This window comes from Pan paniscus, chromosome 23 (genome assembly GCF_029289425.2).
Source record: "Pan paniscus chromosome 23, NHGRI_mPanPan1-v2.0_pri, whole genome shotgun sequence".
Lineage (NCBI taxonomy): Eukaryota > Metazoa > Chordata > Mammalia > Primates > Hominidae > Pan > Pan paniscus.
The window spans coordinates 37,931,634-37,958,421 of NC_085927.1; the positions used below are offsets into that span (position 1 = coordinate 37,931,634).

The window sequence follows — 26,788 nt, forward strand, 5'->3', positions numbered from 1 at the left end:
CGTTCCAGACTGGAATCAGCCATTTTACCAAGAAAGTTGGGTTTCTTTTACTGGCAAATAGTACTTCAAGAGCACAGTCTTATGTAAGGTAAGTCATGGCTTCTGGATTTGTAATCGTTTTTAGGCCTTTTTAGTTGCTAGGGCGAAAAAATTTTGTACACTTAAATATATAGATAATGCATAGGGATATCGATTATATAAATATGACAGGAACACTTAATGTATTATGTGCATACAGTTGACCCTTGAGCAACATGGATTTGAACTGCACAGATCCACTTATACATGGATTTTTTTTCAATAAATATATTGGAAAATTTTTTGGAGATTCACAATGATTTAAAAAAAAAAAACACTTGGCCGGGCGTGGTGGCTCACGCCTGTAATCCCAGCACTCTGGGGGGCCGAGGCAGGTGGATCACGAGGTCAGGAGATCGAGACCATCCTGGCTAACGTGGTGAAACCCCATCTCTACTAAAAATACAAAAAAATTAGGTGTGGTGGCACACGCCTGTGGTCCCAGCTACTTGGGAGGCTGAGGCAGGAGAATGGCGTGAACCTGGGAGGCGGAGCTTGCAGTGAGCCGAGATCACACCACTGCACTCCAGCCTGGGCAACAGAGCAAAACTCCGTCTCAAAAAAAAAAAAAAAAACTTGCAGACTGTGTAGTCTAGAAATATTGAAAAAATTAAGAAGTTTAGTACGTCATAATGCATAAAATGTGGATATTAGTCCATTGTATCATTACTGCCATAAGATATACACAAATCTATCATAAAAAGCTAACATGTATTAAAATTTATACACACAAACACAGATCGTACATGATGCCATTTGCAGTTGAGAGAAATGTAAACAAAGATGCAGTAATAAATCATAACTGCCTAAAGTTAGCTGTAGTACATACTGTGCTACTGTAACAATTTTGTAGCTACCTCTTATCTTTATTGGTGTGAGCTCAAGTGTTGTATCTTTAAAATGTAATGCTAATCATCTCCATGTGAGCAGTGTGTCCCGGTAAATTGCATATCATAGTAAAAAGTTATGCCTTGTGGTTCTCTAGTATTTTTTTTATTGTATTTGGTGTAATACTGTAAACTTTGAGTAACACATTGCAAAGTAGCACTAGTGATGCTGGAAGGGTTCCCAAGAAGCAGGAAAAAGTCATGACATTATAAGAAAAAGGTGTATTGCTTGATGTGTACTGTAGATTGAGCTCTGCAGCTGTAGTTGCCCACCATTTCAGACATATACTTCATTTTGTGACATAAACATGGTATCAGTAAATACATTACTAATATTTTCTGTGCCTAACTTTATTGTAAGAATACAGTACATAATACAGCATAAGAATACAGTAAAATATATGTTAGTTATCAGTAAGGATTCTGGTCAGCAGTAGGCTGTTAATAGTTAAGTTTGCAGAGAGTCAAAAGTAATATTAACAAATGGATTTTTGACTGCACAGGGGCTGGCACCCCTATTCCTAGAGTTGTCTAAGAGTCAACTATAAAATTTATGTATCATCTAAATATGTGACAACATATTTTGTTATAAATAGGCATTATGTACAAATAGACTAAGCATACAAATTATAAAGTATATAAAAATAGCCTTTTTAAAGATGAAGTACCTTATGACTTTATACTGACTTCTAACTGAAGTCTAAGACCTCATAATTTTTTACTCAACCTCTTTTATATCTTCACCTTCTTTCCCCAACACTGAGAATCCTAGTCCCTTCTAAAGAACCACAATCTTGGATTTCTCCATTCCCCATCCTCCTTACAGTTCTCTTCCACAAAATTCTATAAACGCTCAGCTTCATTACTTTCCATAATTTAAAGGACCAGAATTTTTGTAGCTAAATTATTTATTTGTGTGCTTTGAGACATACTAACTTAAAATCATAGAAGTTTTAAAGCTGTAAAGGGTGTAGGAAATAATCGCTTTAGGTTTTCCCAACTTGGAAGAGCAGTGCCACTTAGAATAAATAGCCTGAGGGATCTTAGCAAGCTGGAGTGAAGGCAGAGAGATCAGCTGTAATGTTTTACATCCATGCATTTAGGTTTTCTTTTTTTCATTCAGGAAACATTTATAGAAGCCCTCGTGTATTCTAGGTGCTGATGACACTTTGATCCACAAAGGATGCAGATCACTCAGTATGTGTTGAAGGAAATTTTTATTTATTTTTGAAATGGATGTTGAATTTTCCACATCTCATATTTTATGGTAGAATGTGGCAGTATTGTGAGATTCAGGTAGTACTTTACAAAGAGGGACAAGTGATGCTTAGAGAATAGAAGCTTGAGATGGTTTTTTATTTTTATTTTTCCTGGAGGACTGTGCTGAGATGAATAACCTCCGTGATCTTGTGGCTGTATGGTTGATGCTGCTTCTGTGGCTAGATCTAGGTCAGGCTTACCTGGACTGGACTCAAAGACCATGTCATTTTTGTTGTATGTACACATCTTTTAAAGACTGGTGATCATCCTCATATATGCATCTGTACCAGCTCCCCCTCTTGGCTATGTCTATTAATACCCACATGTTACACAGTACTGGGAAGAATATTGGCTTTGGAGCCAGGAAAACTGGCTGCACCATTTATAGTATCTGAGACCTATCTTTGATATAGTAATAATATATACTTTAAAGATTAAATTATTTAAAGCATATTCCCATTACCTTGGGAGGCCAAGGCGGGTGGATCACTTGAGGGCAGGAGTTTGAGACCAGCCTAGTCAACATGGTGAAACCCCATCTCTACTAAAAAATGCAAACAAAATTAGCCAGGTGTGGTGGCACATGCCTGTAGTCCCAGCTACTTGGGAGGCTGAGGCACGAGAAATTGCTTGAACCCGGGAGGCAGAGATTGCAGTGAGCCTAGATAATGCCACTGCACTCCAGCCTGGGTGACAGAGTGAGACCTTGTCTCAAAAAAAAAAAAAAAAAAAAAAAAAAACCGCACATACAGCATATATAGGCACCATACAAAAGCTAGTTTTCTACTCATTGTCTTATGTTCCATATCTTTTTTTTTTTTGGAGACAGGGTCACTGCAACATGGTCACTGAATCCCAGGTTCAAGCGATTCTCCTGCCTCAGCCTCCCAGGTAGCTGAGACTACAGATGTGTGCCACCACACCAAGCTAATTTTTGTGTTTTTAGTAGAGATGGGGTTTCACCATGTTGGCCAGGCCAGTCTCAAACTCCTGGCGTTAGGTGATCTGCCGGCCTCGGCCTCCCAAAGTGCTAGGATTAGAGGTGTGAGCCACCATGTCTGGTGTATTTTCCATATCTGAAGAGATGTTAAGTACTCCCACTTCCTCTTCCCTCTAACTAGGATTTTCTTTGTCGAGTTTCTCATATACCTTTCTTTTCTGTTTGCATGGATACCGTCTAATCCATTTCACCCTAATCCTTAATCTCATGAATGAACTGTTGTCATATATTGCAGTAGTAGAGATGAGTGTTTGTTCTGTCTCTTTTTATTCACATTTAAGAATTCTGGCCCCACACAGTGGCTCATGCCTGTAATTCCAACACTTTGGGAGGCCACGGTGGAAGAGTTGCTTGAAGCCAGGACTTCAAGGCCAGCCTGGCCAACATAGTGAGACCCTATCTCTACAAAAAATAAGAATAAAATTAGCTGGTCATGGTAGCACACACCTGTAATCCAGCTACTGAAGAGGTTGAGGCAGGAGGGTCACGTTTGCCCAGGAGTAGGAGACTGCAGTGAGCAATGATCGCACCACTGCACTCCAGGCCAGGTGACAGAGCAAGACCCTGTTTTGGGGGTGGGGGGGAGGAAGTACTTCTGACATAAGAGGTAAAAGACTAATATAATGAACATCTGTGTGCATAATAGCTAAGAAATAAAACATTTCCAGTAAAAGTGAAGCCCCCATGCTTACCTACCTGATTGCATCTCTCTCTCCCATTTCCTTCCCCCTCCTGCAGGTTTCACAATCCTGAATTATTTTAGATTAAGCTATCATTTCAAAATTAATACATGTCCCTGGCTGGGCGTGGTGGCTCACACCTGTAATCCCAGTACTTTGGGAGGCCAAGGCAGGCAGATTGCTTGAGGCCGGGAGTTTGAGACCTGCCTGGCCAAAATGGCGAAACCCCATCTCTACTAAAAATATAAAAATTAGCCAGGCGTCATGGTGCGTGCCTGTAATCCCAGCTACTTGGGAGGCTGAGGCCCAAGAGTCACTTGAACCCAGGAGGCAGAGGTTGCAGTGAGCCGAGATCACGCCACTGCACTCCAGCCTGGGTGACAGAGCAAGACTCTCAAAAGCAAACAAAAGTAACACATGTCTCTGTCCTGAGGTCATAAAGATATTCCATATTCTAAAAGTTTTAAGTTTCACATTTTATATTTGGGTCTTTATCTGGATTTACTTTTTGTGTTTTTTCCCCCACACGTATAACAAATAGTCTTAGCACTACTTATTGAACAGTCTATCCTCTGACATAATATACTAACTTGACATATATCAATTTTTTCCAGGTTCTCTGTGATATTTTTATAAATATTCCTATTTTTGAAAAAATCTGTTTTCTCTCATTTTTGAATGCAGTACTCCATCTATAACTGCTAGGTCAAGTTTATTGTGTTTGAATACTCTACCTTCTTAGTGATTTTGTGTGTGTATATACTTGATACAACAGTAACTGAAAGAGATGTGTTAAAATTTCTCAGTACAGTGACTGATGTGGTTTTTATTCTTGTTCTATTTTTTTGCCATATATTTTCAAGACTGTGCTATTAGTGTGTAAAAAGTAGAACTTTCATATGTTTCAGGTTAATTGATCTTAGATGCCATGCCTCTCAAGATATGTTTTTGTCTTATGTCTGATATTCAGGGAGCTGTACCAAGTTATTTTGGGTCAGAATTCTCCTGGGATATCTTTTTTCTTCGCCTTTTTAAACTCGTTTATTATAAAAACAGTGTTACCATATGCAAAACTAGAAGAGTGTAATGAATTCCCGTGTGTCCATCATCTATCTTTAACAGGTATGAATTTGGCATTCTCATTTATTCTCCCTCCTAGTTTATTTCTTCTGGGGGGTATTTTAAAGCAAATTCAAAACATCATATAATTTCTTCTATAGGTATTACTAACTTTCAACTTTACCTTATGTTCTAAGTGTGGCTCCTGTTAACAGGTTATAGGCAGATTGTATGGTTAACATTGACTTTCTAGGCTTTTTTAATACGTTCTGATATTCTTTTAATTGATTGTCTATTTCATTTATTGTGGGCTTATTTCTACAATTAATACATGCAGTATTGTAGAAATTGTAGAAATGTAATACAAGTTTATATTCACTCCACATATTCCTTTTGTTCCCCTGTGTTATCTTTTTGGTTTAAGAGTTCTTCCCCCACCCCACTTACTCAGTTTTGCTTATCTGTTTTGTTAGAATTCGTATGCTTTTGTGTATTTTTTTCAATTATTATACTAGTTTTAGCAGCCAGCCAGTTTGTCTGTCTTTCTCTCTTTCTTTCTCTTTCTCTCTCTCTTTCTTTTCCTCTCCTTTCCTTTTTTTTTTTTTTTTTTTTGAGACAGGGTCTCACTCTGTCACCCAGGCTGGAGTGCAGTGGCACAATCATGGCTCACTGCAGCCTCAACCTCCTGGGCTCAGGTGATCCTCCCACTTCAGCTTCCCTCGTAGCCAGGACTACAGTCGGGCACCACCATGCCCAGCTAATTTTTCATTTTTTTTGGTTTGTTTTGTTTTTCATAGAGATGGGGTTTGACATGTTGCCCAGGCTGGTCTCAAACTCCTGAGCTTAAGTAATTTGCCTACCTCAGCGTCCCAAAGTGCTGGAATTACAGGCATGAGCCCCCACATCCGGCCTACAAATTTTTGTTGAGATGGGGTCTCACTATGTTACCTAGGCTGGTCTCAAACTGCTGACCTCAAGTGATACTCCCATCTCAGCCTCCCAAAGCGCTGGGATTACAGACTAAAGCCACCACACCTGGCCTTCTTTTTGTAATTTTTAGAGTTGGGGTATCTGTTTGTCACCCAGGTTGAAGTGCAGTGGCCTCCTGAGTAGCTGGGACTATAGGCATGCACCACCATGCCTGGCTAATTTTTTATTTTTATTTTATTTTTTAGAGATGGGATCTCTCTATGTTGCCCTGTCTGGTCTTAAACTCTTGGCTTCAAGCAGTTCTCCCTCCTTGGCTTCCCAAAGCAGTAGGATTACAGGCATGAGCCACCACACCTGACCACATGCATGCTTAGTCTAAAAAACATTATTTTTACCCTCCTCATGAACAATGCAAAGACCTTAGAGTGCTCTAACCTTGAACAACAATTTGAACAATATACTGGACTATATATTGGCCCCATCCTGTTTTTCTCTTAGAAATCAGGCATCTCTGTATCAGAGATGTTGTATCATACAACAAATTAGACATTTATTTTCTGTTTTATACAATAAATATTTAGATTTGCTTACCATTCCCTTTTACATCTCAGCCCTTACATCTTAGTTAATTTTATTTGAAATTTGTATTCAAAAGTTTAATGGGTTTAAACTTTTGAGTTTGCACAAAGGGCTTTTGGTGGTAAATTATGGGATCTTTTTGTCTGAAAATGTCTCTATTTTGTCCTTATTCTTACAAAAGTGCTTTGATACAGAATTCTCAGTTGAGATTTGTTTTCTCTTGGCATGTTTAAGATACCGTTGTCCTGTCTTCTGGCTCTCATTGAAATAATCTAATACCTAGTCCTTCATAGGCAATACAATCTTCTCTCTCTAGTTTTTACAGAAATATAACATGCATACAGAAAAGCACAAAAATTATATGCTTGGTACATTTCCAATAGTAAAAGCACTCATGTAATCATACCTCGATAAATAAATAAAGCATTATCAGAACCCCAGATCTACTTCTTTTAGGCCTTCCCAGTATTTACCACCCAAAGTTAATCAGTGTTTTATCTTATTACATGGTAGATTGGTTTTTCCTTATTTTACACTCTTAAATAAATGGAATGTTAAGATAAACATTTAACAACTGGCTTTTTTCTGCTCAGCACTACATGAGATTCATCTGCAATAGTTTATTCATTCTCATTGCTATCGAGCATCCCATTATTGGAATATACTACTATTCCATGTGGTACTATCACCGTGAGGCGTGGTGGCCTGACCTCAAATGACTTCTTTTTTTTTTTTCTTTCCGAGAGGGAGTTTCGTTCTTGTTGCCCAGACTGGAGTGCAATGGCGTGATCTCGGCTCACCGCACCTCTGCCTCCCAGATTCAAGCAATTCTCCTGCCTCAGCCTCCTGAGTAGCTGGGATTATAGGCATGCACCACCCGCCTGGCTAATTTTGTATTTTTAGTAGTGACGGAGTTTCTCCATGTTGGTCAGGCTGATCTTGAACTCCTGACCTCAGGTGATCCACCTGCCTCGGCCTCCCAAAGTGTTGGAATTACAGGCATGAGCCGCCACCACGCTTGGCTTTTTTTTTTTTTTTGAGATGGAGTCTTGCTCCGTCATGCAGGCTGGAGTGCAGTGGCACAATCTTGGCTCACTGCAAGCTCCTCCTCCCGAGTTCAAGGCATTCTCCTGCCTTAGCTGCCCGAGTAGCTGGGATAACGTGCACACCACCATGCCCGGCTAGCTTTTTTGTATTTTTAGTAGAGACGGGGTTTGAAATGTTGGCCAGGCTGGTCTCAAACTCCTGACTTCAGGTGATCCCACCCACCTCAGCCTCCCAAAGTGCTGCGATTACAGATGTGAGCCACTGTGTCAGGCCTTAGATGACTTTTAACAGTAAAGTGTTATCCCATCACTTTCGGAGGCCTAGGCTGGCGGATTGCTTGAGCCCAGGAGTTTGAGACCTGCTTGGACAACATGGCGAGAACTCATCTCTACAAAAAATTTAAAAATTAGCCAGGTGTGGTGGCATGCCTCTGTAGTCCCAGCTACTCAGGAGGCTGAAGCAGAAGGATTGCTTGAGCCCAGGAGGTCAAGTCTGCAGTGAGCTATGTTTGTACCAGTGCACTCCAGCCTGGGCAACAGAGCAAGACCCTGTCTCAAAAAAATAAAAATAAAAGTCATTTGAGTTGTTTCCAGTTTTTGACTATTACAAATCGTGCTATTTGTCTTTTATTGGCATTTGTGCTCATTTCTCTTGTATATACCTAGGTATGAAATTGCTGGTAATAAGAAACTGCCAAATAGTTTTCAAAAGTGGTTGTGTCATTTTATGCTCCTACTAGAAATGTATGAGAGTTCTGTTTACTCCATAAAAACTCATCAACTTTGCTGCTCTCAATCTTAACAGCTTTAACCATTTTGCTTGATGGGTAATGGTATCTCATTGTGGTTTTAATTTAAATTTCTCTGATGACTAATGTGCTTGTTGGCCATTCATATATCTTCATATGTGCAAATCTCTCATTTTTAAAATTGGGTTATTTGTCTTCTTGAATTGAGCTATAAGAGTTTTTTTAAAAAATATATTCTGGAGGCTAGGCGCGGTGGCTCATGCCTGTAATCCCAGCACTTTGGGAGGCCGAGGCGGGCGGATCACGAGGTCAGGAGATCGAGACTATCCTGGCTAACGCGGTGAAACCCTGTCTCTACTAAAAACACAAAAAATTAGCCGGGTGTAGTGGCGGGCGCCTATAGTCCCAGCTACTGGGGAGGCTGAGGCAGGAGAATGGCGTGAATCCGGGAAGCAGAGCTTGCAGTGAGCCGAGATTGTGCCACTGCACTGCAGCCTGGGTTACGGAGCAAGACTCCGTCTCAAAAAAAAAAAAAAAAAAAGAAAAAAAAATATATATATTCTGGATATGAGTTTATTGTTAGATATATGTTTACTTAATGGTGTTTTTTAAAGAAAAAAATTTAGTTTTGATTAATTCCAGTTTATCAGTTTTTTAGATCTTATTAGATCTAGTTATAGTTCATGTCTTTTGTCTTCTAAGAAATCTTTTCCTACCTCAGAGTTGCAAGGATTTTTCTCTTACGTTTTCTTCTAGAAGTTTTGTAGTTTACTTGTTTTATTTAGATCTTCAATCCCTTTCAAGTTAATTTTTATCTGTGATCTGAGGTAAAGGATGTGGTCATTTTGTTTTGTATAGGCATATTCAGTTGTTTAGTGGAATATATGTATATATTCTTAAACCAAGAAGACAGCTTTGCTTACTCTAAGTTTATAGTAAGTCTTGGCCAGGTGCAGTCACTCAGGCCTGTAATCTCAGCACTTTGGGAGCCCCAGGCATGATGATTGCTTAAGCCCAGGAGCTCAAGACCAGCCTGGGCAACGTAGGGAGACCCTATCTCTGTGAAAAATAAAATGATTAGCTGGGTGTGATGGCACACACCTGTGATCCCAGGTACTCCGGAGGCTGAGATGGGAGGATTGCTTGAGCCTGGGAGGTCAAAGCTGCAGTGAACCATGATCCTGTCACTGCACTTCAGCCTGGGCGACAGAGCGAGACCCTCTGGGGTTGGCAGGGGGTGGTAGGGGGAGAGTTTATAATAAGTCTTGAAATCAGTCCTCTCTTTTGGTTATTTTTCAAAATTATTTGGCTGTCCATTTTTGTATACATTTTAGAGCTTGTTAATTTCTACAAAACAATCCTGCTGGACTTTTGAGTGGGATTGCATTGAATCTGTTAATTAATTTGGGGGGAATTGACCTCTTCACAATATTGAGATTTCCAATCCACTAACATATCTCCAATTGTCAAGTCTTCTTTGATATCTCTTGGCAGTGTTTTATACTTTTTATTATAAAGGTCTGAAACATATTTGTTCCTAGCATTTTATGATTTTGGATGCTATCGTAAGTGATATTTTATTTCAATTTCCAATTGTTATTACAATATACACATTTATGATTGCTACATCTTCCTCATGCATTGAACCTATTATGAAATGTTTTTATCTCTGGTAACATTTTTTGTCTTGAGGTCTTCATTATCTGATTTTAATATAGCTACTTCACTCATCTCGTTCATACTTTTGTTCTTTTGAATAGTAACCTTTCTGTTCATTTACATCCTGTCCTTATTTAAAGAGCATCTCTCACAGATATCATCTTGATGGATAGGGTCTTTCTGGTTTTTTTTTTTTTTTTTTTTGAGTTGGAGTCTGTGTCACCCAGGCTGGAATGCAGTGGCACAGTTATATAGCTCACTATAAGCCTCCCACTCCTGGTCTCAAGCAATCCTCCCACCTCAGCCTCTTGAATAGCTGGGACTACAGGCACAAGCCACCATATCCAGCTAGTATTTTTACTTTTTACTTTTTTTTTTTGTAAAGATGGAGTCTCACTATGCTGCCCAGGCTGGTCTCAAACTCCTGGCCCCAAGCAATCCTCCCATCCAGGTCTCCCAAAGTATTGGGATTACGGGCATGAGCCACCATGCCCAGCCTTTTTTAAAAATAAAAATTGATTCTGACAAATATCCGCCTTTTGGAGTGTTTAGTCCACTAACAGTTTATGGAATTATTGGTACAGTTTTATTTAGTTGCTTTTTTGGTCATCATTGTTTATCTCCTTTGTTTTTTGTTCTTCTGCTTTTCTGTTTCTGCTTGTTATTCTTCTGTGTTTTTTTAAAGTGGTTGCTCTAGGAATTAAGATGTATGAACTTATTCATAATCTACTTAGACTTAAGATTTATGTATCACAGCACATGAAATATAAGAAACTTTTAGCCATACAGGCCCATTTATTCCATTCCCCTGTCCTTAATGGAATAATAGACCTAGAAATGTGCTCAACCCCCATTATACAATGTTATAACTTTTGCTTTTATAGTCATAAGTATGCTAATGAAATTAGTGGGAAGTAATAATGTTTTATATTTATCCTTGTATTTACCATTTATTGTCCTCTTCATTTCTTTGTGAAGTTCTGTGTTTCTATCTAGTATCCTCTGCTTTCTGCTTAAAGACCTTCCTTTAGCATTTCTCTTTTTTTTTTTTTAATTTTTGAGACAGGGTCTCGCTCAGTCACCAGGCTGGAGTGCAGTGACATGATCTTGGCTCACTGCAACCTCCACCTCCCAGGTTCAAGCTATTCTCCAACCTCAGCCTCCCAAGTAGCTGGGACTACAGGCGCATGCCACCACACCCAGCTAATTTTTGTATTTTTAGCAGAGATGGGGTTTCACCATGTTGGTGAGGATGGTCTCGATCTCTTGACCTCGTGATCCACCCGCCTCGGCCTCCCAAAGTGCTGGGATTACAGCGGTGAGCCACTGCGCCCAGCCTCCTTTAACATTTCTTGTAATGCAGGTCTACTGACAATAAATTTTCTTGGTTTTCTTTTATTTGAAAATATCTTTATTTTACCTTAACTCTTGGAGAATATTTTTACTGGATGTAAAATTCTGGTTTAATTTTTTAAATTCCCATAGAACTTTAAAGATGTTTCATTGTCTTCTGGCTTTATTGTTTCTGATAAAAATCTGAAGACATTTTGAATCATCCATTCTTCCCCGTATGTTAAAGAGAGAGCGTGTGTGTGTGTGTGTGTGCATGCGTGTGTGTGTGTGTGTGTGTGTTTCCTCCAGCTGCTTTAAGGATTGTTCTCTTTAATTCTTGCTTTATCACCTTGGTCCAGGCATATGATGTGCCCAGGCAAAGTTTTCTTTATATTTATCTTTCTTGGGGTTCACTGAGCTTACAAGTTTATGTTGTTCACCATTCTCAGTCAGTTTTTGGCCATTATTCATTTCTTCAAATATTTTTTTCTACCGCCCTTTCTCTTCTCTTTCTGGAACTCCAGATTTGTGATACTTTTTGTTTTTGTTTTTGTTTTGTTTATAGTTGCATCAAGTCCCTGAGGCTCTGTTCATCTTTTGATGTATTTTTTTCTTTCTGAAGTTGGCTAATTTCTATTGCTCTCTCTTCTTGTTCACATATTGTCTATCTTCAAACTGCACTAAACCAACCCAGTGGTTTTTTATTCAGATATTATAATTTTCTAATCTGAAATGTCCATTTAGTCTTTTTATATAGTGCATATTTCTCTGCTGAGATTTTTAAATCTTTTCCTTCCTCATAAGTATGTTCTCTTTTATGTCCTTGAACATAGCTGTATTAGCTGCTTAAATTCCTTGTATGTTAATTTCAACATCTGGGGTCCTCCCAGGGTAAGTATCCACTCAAAGTTTCTTGAGCATGGCTCACACTTCCCTGTTATCTATTTATGTGGCATACTTTTGGATTGTATCCTAGATACTCTGAATGAAGCATTGTAAAGACTTTGGATTGTGTTATCTTCTTCCTAAGAGTACTGATACTTTTCCGTTTTAAAAAAATTAAGTCGGCAGGGCATGGTGGCTCACGCCTGTAATCCAAACACTTTGTGAGGCCGAGGTGGGTGGATCACCTGAGATCGTGAGTTCGAGACCAGCCGTCTCTACTAAAAACACAAAATTAGCCGGGCATGGTGGCACATACCTGTAATCCCAGCTACTTGAAAGGCTGACGGAGGAGGGTTGCTTGAACCTGGGAGGCAGAGGTTGTGGTGAGCCGAGATGGCGCCATTGCACTCCAGCCTGGGCAACAAGAGCGAAACTCTGTCCCAAAAAAAAAATTAAGTCATTAGGTTGGAGGAACTGGAACCTCTTATTCCCTCTATGGTAGGCAGCAGCTGAAACTTTAGTTCAGTTCGTTTAGCCTTACCTAGGCTACTTGGAGACAGCCCTTCAGTGTTTACAAATACAATTTGGGAATACTCCACTGTGACTCTTACCTTAATAGCATTTTCCTCCTAACTAGCTACTGTGTTTGCCCTGAAATCTGTCCTCTGGGACAAGAAAGTCAAACTATGGATTTTAAAACCGAGTTTTAACATCTATGCATGGCATGGATTGGAGTCTGCCCAAAGAAGAAAATGGAATTTATTCCAGTGCTCAACTCCGCCCCCTCTCCTGCAAAATCTTCCTCCTTTGATTGCTCTCCAGTGCCTTTAGGTAGTTTTGGTTTTTGTTTTTCGTTTTTTGTTTTCCTATTTCATTGAGGGTTTATAGTTGTTATTTGTGGAATTATTATTCTGATAGTGGCTACTCAGCCACGATTAGAAGCAAAGTCACTTGGTTCTTTTTGATGCATGCAGTTTTATAGATACTCATATGAGGACAGTGGTCCTCACAGGTCCCTATTTGAACATGTGAATTACATGACAGGTAGCAGTAACATTAGCCATGACTACCCCGGGCTTTGGCTGTTAGATTTGGCTGTAGTAACTGGATCAGGAACCCTGTATTAGAGTTAGTTAGATCAAGTCAAGGTATTCCTCCAAACTGTGTGATGCAAACACTGCAAACATAGAGTGCCAGTACGTTTCAACAAGTCTTAGGTTTCACATCCATGTAGAGCTGAATACCAGAAAAGCCCATTTCATGTGGTCAGTAAATGTTAAATCGTTTATGATAAACAGCTTTAGTCCTTGTAAATGATTTTAAAATAATATATAGTTTAGAGTAGTGATGGATTTGGGTGTGCCCAAGGAAAAGAAAATTGCCTACAATATTAGGAAGTTCAAAATACATAACCATCTGTGACTTGATGGAGGGGGGTGTAACATAAAGATGTATGATGCTATTTGTAAAACTAATTTCTCTTTCCATTTAATCTCTTGTTGCCTAAGAAAATGCAGCTAGTAATTAAGATACCATTTTGGTCTTGCTTGTAAATGCTGTTGCCTTCATTAAATTTCACACTTGTGAAAAGGAGCTATTAAGAGACAGCCTAAGGTAACACTTTTGAATAGCTAACTTTGTTAAAAATACGTTTTCCAAATTTCTTGCAATAAAATGTAATTGCATTTTCTGTTTTCACTTGTGTAGAGTCTTCTCACATATTATCTGTTAGAGATAAGACTTGGTGCTAGAGGGAATATTTTGGCAAACTGGAGTAGTACAGTGACTTTTAAGTTCTTTCCTTGCCATTCATAATAAATAAAGTTTTCTGGTTTCTCTGCTAGTTTTTCTTAACATTCACTTCTCATAAGCTTAAGGAGTAGCACTGAGAGGTTCCAGGATATATGCTATTTTGAAACAGTGTCAAAAATTTGAAAGATTTGTCATTAAGTTACGCAAAGTGGTTAGGAGGCAGTCAATAAATAATCATTAAGCCTGTATTGCAACACCAGTGTACCTTGATAGCACAGCTACTACGTTAAACAAAAAACAGGGTGGGGGAAGAGGAAAAAACTATGTAATCTTTTGTCGTTGGTTATACAAAATCATAGCCAATGAAAATATGTTCTATTTTACAAAACTGGATACATAGTAAAGGTGTTGCTATTGTATACATGAACAATGAACTTATGACATGTATTCTTTATCCTTTCACGTGTTTTAATATTTTCCATTGGATTTCTACGTCTTTATTTCTGTGACTGGTCTATAGCAAGACTAATATTAATAGATGAAAATGTTTTGAGGTTGATTGTATAACCTTTAAGCTTCCCGCATCAGTTAACCTTAAGACAGATCTTAATTCACATATCCTTATTAGTAGCTTAGTCATATATAAGAAACATTGAGTGCTCTTTTCCACTAATTTTAAGTCCCTTTCATGTATTTTCAAAGTGACAGTATTAACATGCTTGCTTCTAAAGTTCTTTTTCCAGATACTGATGTAAAGGTTCTCCTCTATCCTACATTAATTTTAACCTCAAAAGATCACCTTGAAGAAAAAATTTCTAGTTTTATCATTTAGGTTTATTTTGGCCTTTGCCTCTTCCTAAAATTATTAATAGAATGTAGTTAGTGTGACTGAATTTTGTGATATGAATACTTTCTACAGAGAATAAGACCAAATCTCTAAATTTGCTTTGAACTGAAATGTAAAATGCTTTTGAATCCAACAATTTTTAACCTAGTTTGAGATCAAACTACTATAGATTGTGCAATTGAAAGTATGTTTTCTTCAAATGAATACACAAAAATCTATAACCTACATGTATATATAGTGAGTACCTAGAAGATACAATTTCAATTAGAATAAACTCAAGAGCTCTGTTGTACAACATGGTAGCTGTAGTTAAAAACAATGTATACTTGAATATTGCTAAAATAGTAGATTTTACTCACCAAAAATAAATGATAAGTATGTAAGTTAAGTACTAAATAAATAATTTTTAATACTAATAGAAGGAAATACCTAGGAATGGAGTTAATGCACGTACTTTAAAGTTATATAAAAATAACCTTGTACCATTCCTGAAAAATACATAAATGTAGACTTGAACAAATGGAAAGATAGTGTTCTTGAAAAGGATGTTTCGTTACCACAAAAAATGTCATTTTCTCCCCATGTTAAAAAATAAACATAGTCCCAGTAAAAATACCACCTTTTTTTTCCAGGAGATAGAAAGCTTAATTATAAAGGCATGTATAAATAAGGAAGAATAACCAAGAAATCACTGAAAAACAACAATAATGGGTGAAGTGTGGCTAGCCCTAGCAGATGTTAAGACATACTATAAAAGCCTCCACAACTAGAAGAGAGTAATGTCACATTACAGACAAATCAACGAAACGGAATAGAAATTCCAAAAATTAACCACATACTAATGGAAATTTGGCATGTAGATATGGCCATCTCAAATCACTGGAGGAAAATGGACTTTTAATAAGTAGTATTGAGATCACTGAATAGCAATTTGAAAAAAGATTGAACGTAAACCTCATATTGTATGCCAAAATAAATTCAAGGAGGTCAGAGAGATAATATAAAAAATGAAACCATATAAGAACTAGAAGGAAAAAAATGGGAGAATCCTTTATAGCCAGGGAGTATCAAAAACCTTTAAAAAACACATATTCATCATTTATTTGCGGTGGGAACACTTAAAATCTCTTTTAGCAATATTCAAGTATACATTGTTATTAACTACAGTCAGCATGTTGCACACTAGATCTCTTGAATTTATTCTTTCTAACTGAAATTTTGTATCACTTGACCAGCATCTCCCCAGTCCACACCTCCAGCCCCTGATAATCTTACTCTCTGCTTTTATGAGTTTAACTTTTTTTAATTCCACATATTGGTAATATCATGCAGTATTTGTCTTTTTCTGCCTAGCTTATTCCACTGACGTTGTCACATAAATGGCTGAATAGTATTCTTTTGTGTATATATACCACATTTTCTCTATCCATTTTTGTCTATTGATAGACACTTAGGTTGATTCCGTATCTTGGCTGTTGTGAATAGTGATACAATGAGCATGGGAGTGCAGATGACTCTTTGACATACTGATTTCACTTCCTTGGGATGTATACCCAGTAATAGGATTGCTAGATCATATGGTAGCTCCATTTTTAATTTTTTTGTGGAACCTCTGTACTGTTTTCCATAAAGGCTGTACTAATTTACATTCCTGCCAGCAGTGTGCAAGGGTTCCCCTTTCTCCACATCCTCTCCAGCACTTATTGTTCATCTTTTAAGTAATAGCCATTCTAACAGGTGTGAGGTAATGGCTCATTGCAGTTTTAATTTGTTTTTCCCTGATGATTAATAATGCTGAGCATTTTTAAATATACCTGTTAGCCATTTGTATGTCTTCTTTTGAGAAATGTTTTTTATTCAGGTCCTTTGCCCATTTTTTTAAAAGACAGGATCTCTCTCTGTCACCTGGGCTGGAGCGCAGTGGTGTGATCACAGCTCACTGCAACCTAAACCTCCCAGGCTCAAGTAATCCTCCTGCCTCAGGCTCCCAAGTAGCTGGGACCACAGGTCTGTACCAGGCCTGGCTTTTTTAAAAATGTTTTGTAGTCTTGCTATGTTGCCCATGCTGTTGTTGAACTCCTGGCTCAATCAGTCCTCTCATCTCAACTTCCCAAAGTGCTAGGATTACAGGCATGAATGTGAGTCACTGTGCCTGGCCTTTTGCCCATTTTTAAATTGGATTGTTTTCTTGCTATTGAGTTCTTCATATACTTTTTGATATTAACTCCTTGTCAGATGTATGGTTTGCACACGTTTTCTCGTATAGCTTGTCTCCACTCTGCTGATTGTTTCATTTGATGTGCAGAAGTTATTTAGTTTAATGTAACCCCACTTGTTTATTTTTGCTTTTGTTGCCTGTGCTTTTGAGGTCCTATCTAAAAACCCATTGCCCAGATCAAAAGCCTTTCTAACTCTGACTCAATCTAACACATTAAAGAAAAGGTTAATGTGACTACACAAACATTAAAGAACATTTGTATCCAAATACTTTAAGGAGTAAACGTAAAGCATTTGCCATTTGTCTTTCTGTGCCTGACTTATTTGTGTCACAAGAAGATAATCTCAGTAACATACAATAACATACAATACTCTTAATCTCAGTAACGTGCAGTAACATACAAGGAGCTCTCACAATGTGAGAAGGATAAAAACTCAGAAACTTGAACATTCAGTTCACAGAAAGAGACAAATGGCATTCGAACATATGAAAAAATGCTCAATCCCACTCATAAGGAAGTTCAAATTAAAGCTACACTATGATATCATGCAGTGAAATACTACTCAGCAATTGCTGACGCCAATATAATGTTATGTGAAAGATGACATTCTGAAAAAGGCAATAGGCCAGAAATCAGTGGTTGACAGGGACCAGAAATAGTGAGACAGGACATGAGGCAAATGGGTTGCTGAACATGTTCTGTGTCTTGGCTGTGGTGGTGGTTACATGAATATGTGTTTACTGAAACTCGTTGGACTATACACCCCAAAAAGGTGAATGTATTGTATGTAAATTATACCTCAGTAAACCCGAGTTTTTTCTTTCTATCACTGTTTGATTAGAAATAAACCTAAATTTTAAAACAGTCAAAAGCCACACTATGATATTTCTTACATATAGCTTAGCAAAAATTGAAAAGTTCACAGCACTGTTGGAGATGCAGTGGAGAAAGAGGCTCTATCATACATTACTGGTGGATATACATCTGTTAGGGAGGTCTGTCCCTTTTGATATTAGTGGCAAATATTTTTCCCACTTTGTCAGTTGTGTTTTGAGTTTGCTTATGTGCAAAATGTCACAGTCTTTATCTAGAGGAATTTCACAATATCTAACAAAATTACAGATGCATTTATCCATTGGCCTATCTATTCTTTTTCTAGTCTATTCTACTTCTATTGCTGTCTATGTCCTACCTCATCCCACAAAAGAGACTACTATTGTTGTTGAGTATGCTATCAAGATTTTGTTTAATGCATATACATGCAAGTAGAAGTGAACATTCTTCCCCTTCCCCCTTTTACGCAGATGCCTGCTCTACACACCATTCCATGATTTGTTTCCTTCACTTCTGATATCTGAGAGATTTTTACATATCAGTACATGAAAATCAGCCTCTCTGTGGGTTTTCTTTCAGGGGAGTAGGGAGTTAAGATTTTTTTAAAATTAACGGTCTAGAGTATATTTCACTGAGTGCATATTTTTTTATGTAACTAACCTTATAGTGGATATAAGATTGTTTACTTTTTTTCTATTACAAAGGATGCTGCAAGGCAGAATCATTATGTTTATTATCTCGTGTATGTATACTACATCTATAGGATACATTCTAAGAATTAGTATTGCCTAGTAAAATGGAAGGTACATGTGTAATTTTGAAGGGTATTGACAGATTGCCATCAACAGGGTTTGTAGCCATTTACACTGTTAACCGGTGATGTCTGAGAATGCCTATTTCCCCTCAGCATTGCCAACATGTTATCAAGATTTTAGATTTTGACCAAAATCTTATTTTAGTTTTAACCTTTGGTCAGTTCTATATACTAGGAAGATTTGTCCTTTGCGATATGAGTTGCAAATATTTTTCCCACTTTGTCATTTGTTATCGTTGAGTGTTTTATTTTTCTGTATTTTTTCTTTTGAGTTAGGGTCTCACTCTGTTGTGTAAGCTGGAGTGCAGTGACACGATCACAGCTTGTTGGAACCTCCACCTCCCAGGCTCAAGCCATCCTCCCACTTCAGCCTCCCAAGTAGCTGTAACTACAGGTGTACGCTACCAGACCCAGCTAATTTTTTAATTTTTTTGTAGAGATGAGGTCTCACCATGTTGCCCAGGTTGGTCACGAACTCCTGGGCTCAGGGGATCCTCCTTCCTCGGCCTCCCAAAGTGCTGAGATTACAGGCACGTACCACTGTACCCAGCCTATTTTTATTTTTCTTATGTTAAATATCTTTTCTTGTATGGTTTGTGGATTTTGAGGTCAGTTAAAAAGGCCATTCCCAGCCTAAAGTTATTAAAGAACTTTGCTCCATTTCCTTCTAGTGTCTTTATTATTTTATTTTTACATTGAACTCTTGGTTCATATGGAATAGATTTTGATGTATAGTGTAAGATATAGATCCAGCTTTATTATTGTTCTAAAGTAGTGAGTTGTCCAAATCCTAGAATAGTGATTTGATATACCATCTTTACCCTATATTAACTTTGTTTATCAGAATCTGTTTCTATTCTTTCATTTCATTGGTCTGCCTATTACGTGCTAGTACCAGCTTTCTTAATTGAGGCTTTTACTGTTTGGTATGACTAATCCCCCTGTTATAGTTATTTTTCCCTTTGAGAGTTTTTATAGATATTTCTACATTTTGTGTTTCCAAATGAACTTTAGAGTCACCCTATCTAGTTCAGCAACAATAAAACCTTCCAAAACAAAACTCAGTACTATCCAGAAGCTTATTATTATTATTATTTGAGACAGAGTCTCACTCTGTTGCCCAGGCTAGAGTACAGTGGCACAATCTCGGCTCACTGCAACCTCCACCTCCTGGATTCAAGTGATTCTCTTGCCTCAGCCTCCCAAGTAGCTGGGACTATAGGCACATACCACCATGCCCGGCTAATTGTTTTGTATTTTTAGTAGAGATGAGGTTTCACCATGTTGGCCAGGCTGGTCTCAAACTCCTCACCTCAGGCGATTTGCCCACCTTGGCTTCCCAAAGTGCTAGGACTATAGGCGTGAGCCACCGTGCCTGACCTGGAAGCTTATTTTTTAAAATAAAACTGCCTTAGATGTGTATATTAGCATCAGGAGAATTTATATTTTCTTCCCAAACAAGAGCATAGCATGCTGTAAACTTTCAATACTAGAATTTTGGCTTTGCATTTGAAAATTAAAATACTCAAAATAACATTAATTACTGCAGCATTAGTTTATAATGTCACAGTATCTGTTAAACCATTCACAATTATATTCACTAAATTGCTTTCAGCAATATGCCCCTCTTTGACCACAGTTATTTACTTCTCTGAGTCTCTCATACATTCTCATGGAGCAAAGGTTATTTTCATAAACACTCTTAAGTGTTGGCCTGACATTATGATACAGTTTTTAACCTCCTACTCAGCATATTGTCTCCTTCTATGCTTTATCTCACCACTTGCTTAGGTCATATTGCAACAGATTAAACACAAATATTTTATGGGTATTTTGAAAATCCAAATGAATAGAAAAAGCAAGAATATAGCCAAATATAAGCAAATATTTTAATTAGTTTTTCTGTATGCTAGAAATATCAGTTTAGAAAATACAATGGGGAAAATATCCCTTTTAAATAACAACAAAACTATAAAATACCTAGGAATACATTTAATAAGAAATATACAAGGATCTATTTGAAAAACATAAAATTTTAATAAAGGAAATGAGAAACATTTGAATAAATTGGAGAGACATACTTGAATAAGAAGACAGTATCATCAGACTTTCCTTAAATAACATTTATACTTAATGCAATTCCAACAAAAATAAAAACAGGACTATTTGGAAGTTTAAGAGTTTATTTCGAGGCCAAAGTGGGAAGATTGCTGAAGCCCAGGAGTGTGAGACCAGCCTGGGAAACGTAGTGAGACCCTATCTCTACAAAAAAAAATTAAAAAATTAGTTGGATATGGTAGTGCACACCTGTAGTCCCAGCTACACAGGAGGCTGAGGTGGGAGGATCGTTTATAAGTGGAGGAGTTGAGGCTGCAGTGAGCCATATTGTACCATTGCACTTCAGCTTAGGTGACAGGGCGAGACTCTGTCTCAAAAAAAAAAAAAATTGAAATTTTAAAAAATTAAATAGGATTTTTAGCTTAACACATTTATTTTGAAGTTCATTAAGAAGGAAGAACTGGCTGGGCACGGTGGCTCATGCCTGTAATCCCACCACTTTGGGAGGCCAAGGCGGGTGGATTATGAGGTCAGGAGTTTAAGATGAGCCTGGCCAAGATGGTGAAACCTCGTCTCTACTAAAAATACAAAAATTACCTGGGCCTGGTGGCAGGTGCCTGTAATCCCAGCTACTCGGGAGGCTGAGGCAGGGAGTTGCTTGAACCCAGGAGGCAGAGGAGGTTGTAGTGAGCCGAGATCGTGCCACTACACCCCAGTCTGGGTGACAGAGTGAGACTCCATCTCAAAAAAAAAAAAAGAACCTTCAAAATCTTGAAGCAGCAGCATGAGGACTTGTCCTATAAGATATTAGAATGTACTATAAAACTGCAGTACTCAAAACTGTGTGGCAAGAACAAGTTTAATTTTTTTTTTTTTTTTTTGGAGACAGAGTCTTGCTCTGTCACCCAGGCTGGAGTGCAGTGGCACGATCTCGGCTCACTGCAAGCTCTGCCTCCCGGGTTCACACCATTCTCCTGCCTCAGCCTCCCAAGTAGCTGGGACTACAGGCGCCTGCCACCACGCCCAGCTAATTTTTTGTATTTTTAGTAGAGATGGGGTTTCACCATGTTAGCCAGGATGATCTCAATCTCCTGACCTCGTGATCTGCCCGCCTCAGCCTCCCAAAGTGCTGGGATTACAGGCGTAAGCCACCGTGCCTGGCCCAGGTTTAATTTTTAAAAAGCAGAAGAAACCACTAAGGTACCAGAAGTAAATGTGTTTTGCTCCACCATTGTATTATAAAAATTTGCAAAAGTACAAAGAAATGAAACCTAAATGAATGGAAAGACATTCTACGTTCATGGATCAGAAGATTCATTATTGAGATGACAGTACTCTGTAAATTGATCTAAGATTCAATAGCAAAATTGCAGCTGGCTTCTTTTCACAAATTGACAAGCTATTCTTAAAATTCACATGGAAATTCAAAGGGCCCAGAATAGCCAAAACAATGTTGAGAAAGAACCTTGGGGGTCTCACACATCCTGATTTCAAAGCTTACTACAAAGTTATAGTAAGGAAGACAGGGTGATACTGTCATAAAGATAGACATATGGACCAATGGAGTTCAATTGAGAATCCAGAAATAAACCCATATATCTATAGTCAGTTGATTTTCAAAATGGGTGCCAAAACAAGGATGCAGAAGAATGACTTTGGGCACCCTACCTCACACCATATTCAAAAATTAACTAAAAATGGATTACAGACGATGTTAGCCAAAACTATAAAACTCTTAAAATGTAGGCATAAATCACTGTGACCTGGTGGTCACAATGTTGGTTTCTGAGATATGATACCAAAAGCACAAGCAACAGAAGAAAAACCGAATTGGACTTTATCTAATTAAAAACTCCTTTGCTTCAAAATAATCCATCAAGAAAATGAAAAGATAACCTACAGAGTGGGAGGAAAGATTTACGTTTGATAAGGGATTTGTATTTTTAATACTTAAACTCCCATAACTCAATAATAACCCAAATAAAATATGGGCAAAGGATCCAATATGGTTTGGCTGTGTCCCCACTTAAATCTCACCTTGAATTGTAATAATCCTGGCCAGGTGCAGTGGCTCACACCTGTAATTCCAGCACTTTGGGAGGCTGAGGTGGGCGGATCACTTGAGGCCAGGAGTTCGAGACCAGCTTGGCCAACATGGCGAAACTCCATCTCTACTAAAAATACAAAAAAGTAGCTGGTTGTGGTGGTGCATGCCTATAATCCCAGCTGCTCAGGAGGCTGAGATAGGAGAATCACTTGAACCCAGGAGGCGGAGATTGTAGTGAGCCGAGATCACCCCACTGTACTCCAGCCTGGGCAACAGAGCGAGACTCTGTCTCCAAAAAAAAAAAAAATCATATCTCAATAGAGCTATTATTAAAAAATCAATTTGCATGAGTTGCTCTATTAATAAAAAAAAGTGACCATATTAGATACAGAAAAATCATTTGACAAAATCTTTTCCTTTTTTTTTTTTTTTTTGAGACGGAATCTCGCTCTGTCGCCCAGGCTGGAGTGCAGTGGTGCAATCTCAGCTCACGGCAATCTCCAGCTTCTGGATTCAAGCGATTCTCCTGCCTCAGCCTCCCGAGTAGCTGGGATTACAGGCACCTGCCACCACGCCCGGCCAACTTTTTGTATTTTTAGTAGAGATGGGGTTTTACCATGTTAGCCAGGCTGGTCTCCATCTCCTGACCCCATGATCCGCCCACTTGGGCCTCCCACAGTGCTGGGATTACAGGCGTGAGTAATCGCGCCCAGCCTCGTTTGACAAAATCTAACTTTCATGTTTGATAAAAATTATTAGCAAACTAGAAATAGAAGGGAATTGCCTTAACATAATAGAGGCATCTTCAAAAACCCTGAAGCCAGCATGATACTTAATGGTGAAAGACTGAATGCTTTGCCCCTAAGATTGGGAACAAGACAAGATGATTTTCTCCTCCTCATAGGTCATAATTTCATGTTTCTTTGCATGCCTGATTGCTTTTTGTTGGATGTTATACATAGTGAATTTTACCTTTTTGGGTGCTAGATATTTTTGTATTCCTAACACGTTCTTGAGCTTGTTCTGGGACACATGTAAAATACTTGGAAACAGTTTCATTCTTTTGGGTCTTGTTTTTGAGATCTGTTCGGCAGGACTGAGCTGTTGTCAGCCTTGGGCTAATTACTGCCCACTACTGAGGCAAGACTGTTGTTTACTTCACCCAGTGCCTCATGGAACATGAGTCTGGCTGCTGGTGGGAACAGGCACTTTTCTTGCCCTTGTGTGAGTGCTGTGACATCTAATCCTTTCAGGTGGTTCTTCCCCAGGCCTCGGGTAGTTTCCTCATGTACATGTATAGATCACGAATGGCTCTGCTGACCTCTCAAGGTCTCTCTCTGAGCAGCTCCCTCCTCTCTGGCATTCTGCCCTTCATATAAGTCACTTAGTCCCCCTCACACTCTCATTCAGCTCTGTCTCCTCAACTCCGGGATTCGTCTGGACTCCAAAAGGTTTCCCTCCTGTGCCAGGTCTTGGAAACTATCCAGGCAGTAAGCTAGGGCAGTTGGAGAGCTCACTTCATATGTTTCCCATCTCTCAGGGTTACTGACCTTTGTTGCCTGATATACCTCAGGTCTTGAAAACTGTCGTTCCATGTATTTTGTGTGTTCTCTGAATTCAGGCAAGACAGTAAATGTGGTCACTGTTACTCCACGTTGGCTGGAAGCACGTGATTTTTCTCTCTACAAATCTGACAAGGTAATTCAAAGGGGAAAAGCTGGTCTTTCCAACAGATGGTGGTAAAACAATTTGATATCCATATGCAAAGGAAGGAAGGAAGGAAAAGGAAAGAAAAGAGAACTTAGACCCTTACTTGGCACCATGCACTAAAATAAATTTCAAAAGGATTATTCATAGGCCTAAATGTAAGAGCTAAAACTATACAACTTCAAGAAGAAAAAATAGGAGAAAGTTTTTCAGCTTTCTGTAAGGCAGTGATTCCTGAGAGAGGACCCCAAAGCACAATTCATAAAAGAAAAAAGTAGCAAATTAAACTTCATACCCAGCAATTCCACTCTTTGGTATATACCCAAAATGACTGAAAGAAGAGACTCAGATACTTTTACACCAATGTTCATAGCAGCGTTATTCATAATAGCCAAAGGTGGAAGTAGTCCAGATGTCCATCAACAGATGAATGGGTAAATAAAATGTGATCTATACATTATACAGTGGAATATTATTCATAAAAAGAAATAACATTCTGATAAATGCTGCAACTTGGAAGAACCTTGAGAACATTACGCTAGCGGAATAAGCCACAGTGGACAAATACTGAATAATTACGCTTCTATGAGGACGTGGAATAGGCAAATTCATAGAGACAGAAAGCAGACTACAAGTTACCAGGGGCCATTGAGGGAGTAATTGTTTCATGGTGTGTTCATTTCCTGGGCCTGCCATAACAAAGCACCACAAATGGGTGATTTAAAATCTAGAGATTTATTGTCTCACAGTTCTGGAGAGTAGAGATCCAAAATCAAGGTGACAAAAGGGCCATGGTCCTCTGAAACCTGCAGGGGAATTCTCTTTGCCTCTTCCTCACTTCTGGTAGTTGGCAGGTAATCTTGGGTGCAAATGCCAAAAATCTGACTTGCAGATGCATCACTGTAATCCTCCATCTTCCCGCGGGGTTCTCCCTGTGTGTCTTCCCTCTGAGTATGTCTGCGTCTGTGTCCACGTCCAACTTTCCTTATGACGACACGAATCAGATCAGATTAGGGCCTACCTGCTGATCTCCATGTGACTGCATCTGCAAAGACTCTGTTTTAAGATCCTGAGGTACTAGGAGTTAGGACTTAAACATACCTTTTTGTGTGTGGGATGCACTTTAACCCATAACAAATAGGCACAGAGATTCTCTTTGGGATGATGAAAAAATTCTGGAAATTTGTGGTGGTAATGGTTGCATTACACTGCGTGCACTTAATGCCACTGAATTTTACACTTAATTATTTAAAAATTCACCACAGTAAAAAACAATGCCTGGAAAAATACTCAGCAAATGTTAAAAGTAGCTTTCTCTGGGTGGGGTGGCATTTCAAGTGATTTTCTTTCTTCTCTGTATGTTTATGTACTGTGTATAAATAGAAAATTTTTAAAATAGAGTTAATCCTGAAAAAGAGCATATACAAAAACCTATTTTTCTCTATTCAAAGTTCACCCTTTAGTGGAAAATTAAACCCAGTTACATGACCTCTAGTTTGATAAGATAGCGGCTCAGTGAGAGTTTTCCTGCCCCGAAAATGTTTGTTTTTGTTTCTCTATTTTAAGGAGTCTGGATATTTGTAATTCAAAACTCTGTACATTTAAAAACAATCTCCTTTTCAAAATAAGAAACAATTTTCTTTTAGGTGTTTGTAGGGGTTGCCAATTCGTGGGCTAGTGCACTATGTTAAAAAAACAAACCTAGAGATTATTGTAAAATTCAGCTCTCATTCTTTACATTTAGGAAAAACTGAGGGATACGCCAAATTTCTTTCATTCAGTTATGATAAATCCAACCTCTACATATGTAGATATGACAGATCCTACCACTACTTTGTGCTTGATTGTTCTAGAGAAGTGTTATTTAAAAATTGTCAGTTTTCATTTTCCACTGTCAATTTTCAGGCATAATTACTTTATTAGAATTAGAGAGTTGATAAAAATAAGACTTAAGGTAACGTCATTTTGATTTGGTTAGTTTTGTTTATATAAGCATTTATGAATATAATTTGATTCACAAAAGGAGTAAATATTGTTTTGAAGGATAGTGCTATCTCCTTTTCATGATCAATTGAGGAAAATTTATCAAGTCAGGTATAAAATGTCTGCTTTATATGAACTGTGGAAAGTAGGCCAGCAAATCTCAAGTTAGGGAACCAGGAATAGTCTGGATCTTTCTGTAAGTCACACTGAATGTTCTTGTCTGCAAACTATTCTGTGATATTCTCTGAAAGGGATTCTAAGCTTATTTGGAAAATAGAAGTAGGGAAATATTTATCTGTTAACCATATTCAAATCCTGATGAATTTAAAAAACTACCTTTCTAAGTGAGATATAACTTTATAGTTCAGCTTCATTTTCAGAAA

The 26,788-nt window shown here is 38.3% G+C and overlaps 1 long non-coding RNA gene across 1 annotated transcript in view; it reads left to right on the plus strand.

Moving 5' to 3' along the window:
- The window catches only part of LOC129395146 (uncharacterized), a 67,537-nt gene that overhangs the window by 16,660 nt on the left and 24,089 nt on the right, over window positions 1-26,788 (plus strand). The window contains exon 2 of the long non-coding RNA XR_010111809.1: window positions 9-88. This is a non-coding gene — a long non-coding RNA (uncharacterized LOC129395146). The remainder of the gene's footprint in view (window positions 1-8; window positions 89-26,788) is intronic.